Consider the following 12,268-nt stretch of genomic DNA (forward strand, 5'->3'; position numbering starts at 1 on the left):
TTAAAAGGGATGTTTTAATTTCCATGTTAAATTGAATAAAAGAATATATTGATTTAGCACCTGTGGAAGAAAATCATACATAATTTAAATAATTTTGTATGGCTGTGCATGATGCTTACATTAGTAAAGCCCTGAAAGCTAGTGCAAGACAGAAGCAAAACAGCCACTCAGACAGTAGCATTGTAAGGCAAAGATTCGTGATACGTGAATGAATTACATGGTCCTATAGAAGTTCACAGCAAACTCTTACTAGTTTCCAACATACTAAATATTCATATAGCCATAAAACCCCCTAAACAATTCCTACAACTCCTTCCTGTAGAATATGCATAATACGTTCTCAGACTTTCAGATACAATATGTTACACTTCAGATATGGCTTAGATTCACAAAATTTGTTTCTGAATCATCTGATTTTAGATTGATATTTGTTTCTGTATAGGAAAAAAAAATCTTTTTAGCAGGAAGCATAAAACTTCATGGTCAGGATTTAACTATTGATTTACTTTTGTTTTCTATAACTATAATTAAAATTCTCCCCCTGTCTCTGGCACAACTCCCAACCTTCTACATACAGAGGAATCTGTTCTATAGGATCTGAGCTTCCAGTCTGAATTTTTAACTGAAAAATAACACTCCAGCTTATGCTGGTCAGCTAGTAAAGATGACAGGGAATTTTTATTCATCTAAGAACATTTCCATTCCAAATTTAAATGTGTTGGTTCAACTCATCCTAAAATGGAGAGATAAGACATTCAGAATTGGATTTAGATCCCAAAGACGTTCACAAAACAAGTGTCAAGAGATAAATGTCACGTCTAGGATTTTGACTTGTGCTCACCTCCTGTTCCTCAAACATTTGGTCAAAAGAATTAGAATTCAGATTTTCATAATCCTTCAGGGACTTCTCAGCCTTAAGGAAAGGGCAATATATTTTAAGCCACTTAGAAGCGTGTTGACAGTGAAATCAGATTGTACCAAGAAAGGTGCCTGCTTTGAAAATTCACACTTACAAGAAGATGTTTAGACACATTAATTTCAATTTCTTTCTTTAGATATGTGGCATTCTCCTAATTCTCTCTATTAATTTTCAGAAAATCTCTATGGAATGATAGTTTTGGACAGTCTTGTCTCTGTATTTGCTCTCCAGCATCTTGTAAATTTGATATACACCAGACAAGGATGATCATATTTCACTCTCTGCAGAACAGCTTCCAGCATTCTTCTCCAGGATTTGTTGTATCCTAAGAGAACAGTATAAGTAATTGACCCTATACTGTTTTGATTTTTTTTCTTTTCTTTTTTTCTCACTACTGGAAGGTAATTTGTGATTATAAGATGACATCCAAACTCCTGCATTTCTCAAGGAATCATCTTCCTTTCATGAATGCAACTTGCTGGTTTCTGGGGAAGGACAAATTTCTTTATATAACAGAATCTACATTTTTCTTTTAAACCCCCCTCGCTGTGGTAACTGCAGTAACTGACTTATAATGAACTGCAATCACTCTTTCTATGGAAAAGAGTGCAAATACTTAACCACATACAACCACCAGAGAATGTATAGGATATATTTACAAATACTGGTATCAGTGTAAGATATGATTTCAAGCAGCTTTTTGTCACCATTCAGTTTTATGCAAAATACTGTCAAAAATACGTGGTTATGCTTTTTCTTCCTTTCCTTTATATGTATTTATTTTTAAATAAGAGGACTTTATTGATCCAAATTTTTAGATACCTAATGCCAGATCTTCATCTGTCTTCCATAAACTGGAATCTGCTGTGTACCTGCTGGAGTTCGGATCCCAGATATTTTTCTACATAAACAATACATACAGCTGCACTGGAAAGGGAAGAAGGGGAACACACTTTAGCTTATAGCAGTCAGAAACTTCCTTTCTCAAACTTTAGGAAACTCAACACAGAAACACTTGATTATTTATTCTAGGAAGTTCTAAACCAGGCAACTGATGAGCCAGTATGATGTACCTGGGAGAGGATTACTCTGTTCTCACCTTGTTCCTTCTATCACTTTCTCAAGCCCCTGCTAGTGTTCATGAATTAAAATTGCATGTTGTGGAAGACAGAATATATGGCTTGGCTCAGTAAGAACTCATAGTGTATTAATTTTTCAGATTATATACAGATTTAGTTCCTAAATACATGTATTTATGTGTGTGAACAAAATCAATAGTCACTACTTTGTGTACTTCTTCCAATTATGTAAAGTTAAATACAACAGTAAATTATATTAAACCGTTTTGCACTTATTTTGCCCCTTTCCTATTTACGGACAAATGCTTCAGAAATGTATGGTAATTAAGTCTTAAATATGTCTACAAGGTATTTAATTATGAGTTTCATACTTGGGATTCAAAATACCATAAGAAACACAAATTTCCATCTGATCTAATGTATGGTAGACAACCCATTAAAATGGCTCTTCTACCAAGTTTCAATAGCACTCTCTAAAACAATAGTAAAAATTACCACCTATTTCATGATACCTCATGATACTAATGAAAACTCTTTTATCTGGCCCAAAAGTTGCTTTCATCACCTTTTTGGCAGGAAACTTCAATTACTGTGTCATAGGCACAAATCCAAGATAGAAAGTAAACCGTGTTCAGGTTCAAAGTAGCTATGGCTAAGAAATGCTAGTGCTTTCTAGCAAAGGGATAAAAATTTTTATGTTTCATGTTTGTCAAAGTAGCTGTGATTTTTCAACCATTTTACTTTTCTTTCCCGTAACTGTAATAAAAACACATTTCGGTTTGCCTTTCAGATATTCTGAGTGCACACCTATTAATACACATTCATATAATGTTTCACCATTTTACATTTGCTTGCTAAGCAGTGATTTGATTTATAACTGTATCAGTGTATCTATTCCTTGAAGTGTAAAAGTCATTGTACCATTATTTTAATTATCTTCTCAAGAATCAGCACTATATTATTTGTGGCATTATTAGCTTCATCAAATGCTTACTTCATGACGAAGGACAAAAAAACGCACACAGGAAACAAGAGATGATCTCATATGGCTGTGACCTCTAACACTAAGCACTTGGCATGAACTGATGGGAAAGTGAAAAAGGAAAAAAACAAAAGGTCATCAGCTGCAGCCTTACAGCTCAGGTGCTTTTAACTGATTTAAACCATTTATAAGTACATCCACTAAAGTCATCCTGAAGTCAGCAAACTTGGGGTGTAAGCTCTGTTAGGAAACATTCAAGTTCTCTTGTGTTTGCCTGTGTTTCTGGGTCCTCAATAACAATCACTGTGAAAGCCTCATAATCTAGCATAATTAGCAACAAATGTGGGTATATTTTCTTAATTGTTACTACAATACCTTCCTTTCATACCACTTTCACACTTACAAGGACATAAAGCTGGCAACCGAGCTTTGGAAACCATCTTCTAATTTAGAGAAAGAAAAAAAAATAATCTACAACATAATCTATGTAAACAGGTGGTTTAACCTGGTTTACCTACCCCAGGGATCAAGGGTATATCCAAGAGGATACTTATGACTATATTTTTATTGGCTCTATTCGGTGTTCTTTTTTCCTATGTGGTGCTTAGAATTTTTATCCCTTTGCTAGAAAGCACTAGCATTTCTTAGCCATAGCTACTTTGAACCTGAACACGGTTTACTTTCTATCTTGGATTTGTGCCTATGACACAGTAATTGAAGTTTCCTGCCAAAAAGGTGATGAAAGCAACTTTTGGGCCAGATAAAAGAGGTTTCATTAGAAAATAAGCACCAAGCTTGTGTTTCCATATCACAGGTAGCTGTTCCCCAAAACTGTGCAAACACATAAACAGTGGGACAAGTTCTGATACACAAATCCAGTCATGGAGTGGGAGGGGGGGAAACAGAGCTCTCAAAAGCTGCACTGTTTTCAGCTGTGTTAACAGTGGAGAAGATTTTAACTTCTACTCTTCTTTTCCACAGTCGAGAATCACCTTTTCTCTTAGTTTTTATTGTCTAGGCACAAGCCAGCAGTGGTCTGAACTAGCTACAGTGCACCTGGAATAGCTTGAGCCTGGTCCCAGCTGAAATAAAATAGATGTTGAAAAATCATGGCTCTTCTGCCCCTGAGTGCAGGGGAGTTGTGGGTTTTAATGCTTTAATATTTCTGGAAGATGCTACCGCATAAGGACATTTTTTCCGTAGTTCAAGTGTAGCGTGCAATATTAAACTGTAAATTCTGCAAAAAAAACCAAACTCTACAGCAATCATCTTTTACCACTGTTGATACATAATGCTGAAAGCAATCGTATCCTCATAGATAGCAACAGTTTCCAAGTGCTGCGAAAATACAAATAGTAGAAAAAACAGTGAAGACAGTCCCAGATTTCAAGATAGTATTTTTGCCTATAAAGCCATTGCCAATTCTATGACTAAAACAGATTAAAGATACTACTCCATTTAAGGGTCAGGTCAAAAAATGGCAGGTTCCAGTTTGGTGAAACCCAGTCAATTAATATTTTAACACCATATGCTCTCTAAAACTATAAACCAATTTTCTTTGTCATTCTGTTTGTTTGACCTCTTCAATATTAGTAGTCACCTTTTACAAATCTGAGTCTTCACAGAGGGTTTATTTCAGGCTTGGTAACAGTCTGTCCTGGGTCCTACCACTAGCTGTAGTTCTGTTTTTCAGCCTTTTCCTTTACCCACTTGACGCTTTCTAAAGCAAATGTAGCACTTGCTGTGTTCATTTGTTGGTTGTTTTTTTTAATCCCTGGAGAGCCTTCCAGTAACTAATCTCAGTTCCTGTTTCACTATTACCTACCTGAGCATACCTTTCCCATCTTCTTCAGTATCTTTCTTATTCAACCAGCCAACTCTTTCTCTTGATTATACCACTTTCTGGACAATCGTGTTTCAAGCTGAGCCTGTTAGTCTTGGCAATACAACGTTAGTTGGAAATACACTGTAAACTCGTGAGTCTTCCACATAAAAGGAAAAAAATGCACATATGCCAACTAACAGTTCAACAGTCCATATTTTCCTCATCAATTATCACAGATAGCTCTGGTTCCAATTACATGGAAAAGTGTAGCGATTTTGGACATCACTGAAAGATAACTGTGTGGCAAATGTTGCCTTTTAAAGCCTATCACTCTGCCTGTTACTTTCCTTTAGGTTTGTAGGGAGCAAACATAGAAGAAAAAAACTGTATGCAGGGTTCAAATATGTGGTTGTTGCCCACTGCCTAAAACGAAACTGGAGGAGTCAGCTGCAAGTGCCTCCAGCTCATGCAGGACTAACAAAACCAAGAGTTTCATGTTCTTTCAAAGAACTACACTCTTGTGGAGGGTTAGCTGGCTTACGCAGAGACATCTTTCCAGTTCAAAAACTTTTCAAAAGCGGTTTATTTGTTTTTCTCCCGTATCTCCTCTTTCACTGAAACTGGAGGTTTCCTGATAGGTGGGTCTCATACTGTCATTCCTTGGAGCAGCTCAGGAGCCCCATGTCTGTGAGCAGGGTTTCCTGCAGCTCAAAGCACTAACTGCCCACAGCTCTAGCAGACTGTGAAATCCAATTAATTACACTCTGCAACTCTTATCGCAGCAGCACTTAGAGAACGGCTGCTCTGGTGTGAGGAAGAACAGTTTGTGTCCTAAATAAGACTATTTCTGGATTTCAGAGTTTCTCAGGGTCTACAATACAAGCATGTCTCCTATCTCTGATTTGCTCCACAAATGGCAAGGTTTTACATTTACAGCTTTCTCTCCAAAATAGACAGTCCCTTTTGAGGCTATTGCCTTAAAAAGGAAAGAATTATAGTTAAGCTTTATCTGCCTTAAAACTACATATGACAGTTACTAAACATTCAATGCAGGCAGTGCACAGAGCTCAGAGAATGTCTTACTGTAATGAGACCCTAGGCTTTCCCTGCTTCAAATATGTCAGTTTTTCAGAGAGGAATGGAAAGCTCCTTTGTTTGTCTGACACTCAGACTGTATCTGTTATTGATTTTTCTCCATTGCTGATAACACAAATGCTCCTCCTGCTTCATCTGCTTCTTTGTTTCCAAGGAACCCAGCAAACTGCATGGGTGATGTGTTCCAGCAGAGATTAGATCACTTGCTTGCTCATTTGTTCTCACTTTTGGCTTCCAAGTTATTTTTGCAATTTACACATTCAGCAGCTAATGTGCTTACTTCAGACAGACAGACACATTGCAGTTTCTCCCTTGCTCCCATGTCACAGCCCTGTAAGCTAGTGGTAATTTCATCACCTTTTCCATTTTTCTTCCACAAGTATGACAAAAAAATTATACATAACTGCCTAGTATTTTTTGTGAAATACTGTGCAGTAACTAAACCCCACAATGTTAACATATATAAAAAATGATTATAAAAATCATAGTATTATTTTCTATTCTATTTTGATTCTCTTAAACTAGCATCCTCTGAGCACTCTTCAAATACAGCTGAATATAATAATACAACAGTAGGATCCAAATTTCAAACCATTTAGCTTTGTTGTAATCCCTTTGATAGGCCCATTGCTGTTTTTCTCCAGAGTATATCCACATCTGAAGTTTACACAATAAAACAGAAGCCACACAGGTGGCTGGCATCAAAGAGCTGCCAAACACTAGCATGTTCTTTGTTACTACTGAGTTTTCTAGGAAGAGCTAGTCAAGACTTACCTCTCCTACAGAACAGTCAGCACCAGTTGTTAACAAAAGTACATGGGCAACTGGCAAAGCCAAGACTCTGGAAACAGCACCACCAATTTAGTTCCTCTCCACAGCACATTGAAGACTGCCATTTCTCACACTGTTCATGAGGAACCCAGAAGAACAATGCCCTTGCTGTAGCTGAAACTCATCCCTGCAGGCCTCCTCATCTTATTTGTGCTGACAAAGTGCTTTCAGCTGTGACCAGGAATCAAAGCAGCTGCAAGGAAATCATAGCTTAAGAAGTCTATTGTGCAAAAAGAATTTTCTATTTAGTGCTTAAACTCCTAATTCCAATGTTGTCTATCACAATAGGATTTTAAATCTGGCCTAGTACCTCCTTATAAGAACACCTACCTCCACTGTTATTTGCAACAAACAGTCCCTTGTTTATGCCCACATCCTGGCTGGGGCTGTCAGCTGATCCAAACCACTGGCATGGACCTGGCAAACGAAGCCAAATTGACCTTATGGCTTCCAACTTGTGCTTTCCCATGCTTTTGATATGAAGTAGCAAATGATAATTGCCAGATCTATTAAAAAAGACTCTTAAAATACATATATGATATATGAGTAAATATAAAGTGTCAATAGATCACAATGAATGAGAACGTGGCCTCACATTGCGGATTTCGGTGACACAGGAAGAGTTATAGTGCAGTGATTATTAATTCCATTGCCAAGACAAGGCTTGCAATACCTGGATCATAGCCTCTGCTGAAGGAAATGGGGGGGAAAAAAAAAAAAAAAAAAAAAAAAAAAAAAAAAGGAGCATGCCTTACTGTTCATATTTAAGACTTCCTAAAAGAAAGAAAATAATCTTCAGCAGAGCCGTGGCAGAGAATCAGTCTAATAAGATGCCCTATTATTCACATAGACAATTACTCACTGAAATTAGGGCAAAATATTTTTTTTTAAACAGTTTTTAATATCATGATCTAAAACTGTCTAATTTCTGCAGTGAGACAGGTTTGCTGAAAACTTCAGGGAAGGAATGTATAAGCTATTTAAAAAAGAAGTCTTGTTTTTCTGTTACATTTCTTTTAACTCTGCAGGCTACCTGGGAAGATCAAAATAACGTGGTTCTGCATGCTTTTTGTTTTTGTTATGGTCACAGTTTGCCAGCCATCAGAGAAAGCATTTGCATCTCCAGTACCTCAAGCTTATGCTGCTTTATATAAAGGTGACTTCAGAGCTTTCAGAGGAATTTTCCTTGTTTCATAGCAACATAACTCAGGAAAGACTCACTCATAAAGTGAAAAGGTGGATGGGTTCTAGATACCCAATGATTTCAGAAAGTTTTTTAGACATACACAGACAAATGTATTATCAAAAGACCAGGAAACATGGCTAGGGATTAAAATGTAGTGTCAATCTATAAAATTTCTAAGACAAAGGTCAGAATTCAACATAATACTAATTTTTGCTCAGAAAAATCTCTTCTGAGAACAGGCACAGGGGATTAATCTGGAGAATAGCAGAGCATGTTGGATGGCAGCAGTGTGTTAGCATATGCATTTTGGCTTCATGTTACCTGTCAAATCTGGCATGCTTCAGGCCCCGTAGCTATTCCTTCCCACCGCACCCACAGTCCCTCATAAACCAGGGAGTCATCCCATTTCTTACCCTTACTCACTCCATTTTCTTGTGTTTAATCTAATATTGGTGTTTCTTTTTGTTTCTTTGTAGTCTATTTGTAAGGAAAAAGTTTTCATCCTCAATTTAAGAATCTCCTGCAGTCTGCATCACTATTGTTATTTTTATAAATGCTATTTGGGCCTCCACTTTTCTGTATGATCTTATCAAGCTTAAATGCATAGAGTTAAACCAAAGACTTTTAAAAAGCAAACACTAAGAGATAAAGCAATGACAAGAGATAATGTACTTGTGTATGGTTCACCCGGGATCCTTGGGACAGGAAGGGAAGCTTTTAAGTGGAAAATATAACAGGCTTTGCTCTCACTACAATATTGGGCTTCTTCTTTCCAAAGAGATCTTGGATCAAAGGTTATACTAAAGAATTTAGAGATGCCAGTTTAAGTAGGAAGGAAGGAAATTAGGGCAGCTGACTGGATGTTAAAAAGTAACGAGTTACAGTAAGTGGTGTGCATCTCCAGTGTCAGAAATTAGCTACATCTACTAAAACTTCCAAGAAATACTATGGCACTAAGGGTGTGAAAATGGGCATTTGATTTTTTCCCCCTTTTTCTTTTTTGTAAGTGAAGGGACAAATGACTCATTGAATTATGTTTTGTTCAATTTTGGGAGGTGAGAGGTAGGAAAGAGAGTTTAATTCTGACAATGCTGAATTCCATAGTTACTGGATGTTGCTGATGCTGTGTAATATCACAAGAATACTACAGTCAGTGTTAATTTTGTTTAAGCACCAGTATCTGGTCCTGTTTCAGATACTATAATGTACAGTAATGTAGTTATCTGTGTAAGACTTCCAGACTTGTAAAGCTTCCACAGCCAAACACTGTTAGATAGCTATTTTAGCACTTCAGTCTTGCCAAACTTTTAAAACTCAATTTTCTTTTAAAGAGAATTATTTTCCGAGAAGCAAGAACTGTTTTTACCATCCAGCTAAGTGCACAAAGACCAGCTTTTCTCGGCTCTTTCCTGAACATTCATCTGCAACCTATGTCACTCAGTTCAAAGTCAATGTGTTGCTTTTAGCAAGTTCTGCTAATGTGGAATAATGGGTATGAATATTTACTGACACATCCCTTGGTCCAGAGCTTTCTAGAATTCAGTTTAGCATGAATATGTGGCCTTTACTGCCATCCCTATAGCCTAATTAACATCCAAATCATTCAGAGGATTGATCTTCAGCTCCCACCTTGTGTGGGAAACTGTGAGATGCAGTTCTCTCTCTTGCTGTTCATGGTCATTTCATTTTATGCTGTTGTTTCTTCTGACTGATCTTTGTAAAACCAAGCAACAGCTTATACTTTTTCTGAAAATGTCTCATTCCTTTTACTTTGCTGTCTTGTGTTTTTTGCTTCAGACATCTCATTTCTTTCACTAGTAGTTTGTATTTTTACTCCACATGATGTGACTGAATATTCAAAGCCAAATATGCTTGCTTACCTGTGCACATTGGCCTTTGGTGATTGCTTCCTTTGGTTTAGTGGGCTTCCAAATTATTTTACCAAAATGCATAGCAATTTTTTCATTTTCTTCTCTCTGAAATGCAGCTAAATCTGGCTTCTCCAAAAAATCTAGCCCTATTCTGGCTGCACTTTAATTCCTGGAAGAGGCCATGGGAGTATCCAGTTTTAGGTCGTATCTAGAATTTCTCTTTTGTATGTGGATCGTTACACTGATAATTCTTTTCAGTTTTTACCTGTCAATACTGAATTTCCTGGTTTCAGAGTATTTCCTTAATAGCTGATATTTACATCATTGTATGCTTTGCATTTGCTGTGGTTTTGGAGGAAGAGTGGGTCATAATTCACCAACAGTGTCAAGTGCACCCTATCCAATAAGACCTGTGTGGTAGGATTTAGTTGCTAAACTTTGATGTCTACAAACATTTTGGAGTTTATATGACATCCCACATGGTATTTCAGAGGGATGGAACAGCTCTCACAGATCTGTGTCATAACTGCAAAACATGCATGGAAGTCTTAAGGAATATCTGACAAGGATGTCCCTGGTGGCACTAGTTACCTGCGTCTGAGGAAACAAATCCTACATTAAATATAATACGTAGAATCATGGGGTTGTAATTGTATAGTAACCTCAGCTGCTGACCATATACCTTCATTTTACACCAGGAAGTATTTCCAGACTGTTTTATGCAGTCCCAGACACAGCGACTTGTGGTTGGGAAGACCAGATCACACACACACACGACTAAAAGCCAAAAGGTTATAAAGGAGAGTGTGCAGTAGAGGGAATTATTTCTGTCATGATATTTTTGCATTCAGGTTGCACATAGAAAGCCAAAATTGACTCCAGGTCTGAAGATCCATTTGTTCTAACTTTACAAGGAAAAACAATGAATGGTTTTCTGTTGGTTTGATTGCCTATGCTGAATCATAGGAAGACCAGATGATGATTAACGCTGGCAAACAGAGTACAAAACAAGGGTACAAGGCTGGCAGCAATAGTGCCCGTTTATGTGGGTTTAAACTGTTATGAAACTACATTAAAGAGAAATGTTCAGAGTCAAGAATTTTCAGGCTGCTTAGCACAGCCTTTTGTTTGACTCATTTCCTTTTTAACAAGGACAGCATTCACATAGTGAGACAAAAAAATCATATTTTCTATCTGATACAAAGGTAATATATAATGAATATAATTTCTATATTTTGTTGACAATTTAGTCTTTGTATTTCTCAGTTCTTTCAGAAATCGATATAACACCTCCTGACTATATGAGATATAATACTTCCTGTATAATGGGGAAAAAGAATGTGAGCAGATCAGGGCTATACAGGTGGAAGAGCAGATATGCATAACAATACTATGAAATCTGGCAGGAAAAGAATTCAAATATTGCCATTCATCAGAGTGCTTTTGGGTATAAATAGAAAAAGAGTACTTTATAATATCACATATGTATATGTACATTGTGAAATGCATTGGTTATATTGTGCTTGCAATAATTTCAAGCAGTGAGCATTAAAAATTTCCATTGATACATCATTATAGGTATTATAACCATGTGCATATGCATGCTCTGAGCAATTTTATGGAAACTATTCTAAACTGTTCCATGTCATGGTGGTGAGTAATATATATGTAATTTATTAATCTAATGGAATATTTATACCTATTAAACATTTAGTAAAACTTCTATTCCTGTTTAACATATTTGTATGTAATTTAATAGAAGCATGAACAATGTAATCCTAACATGCAGTAGTATACTAGAAAAGAATAAAATAAGCAGTTTTGGAAATCAGTATAATCCTATTATTTAATTATATAAAAATAGCCCTATGTTATTTCATTCCCTTTTTTTTTTTTTAATTGCTGTCATATGCTGGAAATATTTCTAATTTGGTCACATGGAAGATTTTTTAATATTTTATATTCTCTTAAAAATAGTAAATTGATTAAGTGTTGTATTTTTTCTTAACCTGGATTTTGAATTTGTAAGGCAATGTGTTGATAAACTACTTTACATTGATAAATTAGTAATTATGTTTTCAAAATATAGCACATGTAAACAATCAGGTGCTTATTGGGCAGTTATCTCAGAAATCAAGCCAACTGACAATGAATTTCAAGCTGATAAACCTAGGTTGTTACCAAATTAGATCATTTTGTAATGAAGGGCTTGAAGGCTCTAGCGTGAGTCTAATGTCTGTTGCTGTGCTGTATGCTGTACAGGTAGCACTAAAAGAATGGCTAAACTCTATAGGATTCCCTCTTTAATCTATTGTGAAATGTAGTAGTTGGATAAGAACTTTTAGAGGAGGATTTAGGAAGTCATGTGTACTTGTCAATGAACGCATGGAAGAAATAGTAGCCGCTAAATCATTGCAGGCTATAGGCTGAAACCTGGATCAAAGTAAATGAAGACTTAAACCAGTCTCGGCTCTTGAGTC

Source organism: Falco naumanni, chromosome 3, assembly GCF_017639655.2.
Source record: "Falco naumanni isolate bFalNau1 chromosome 3, bFalNau1.pat, whole genome shotgun sequence".
NCBI classification, from domain to species: domain Eukaryota; kingdom Metazoa; phylum Chordata; class Aves; order Falconiformes; family Falconidae; genus Falco; species Falco naumanni.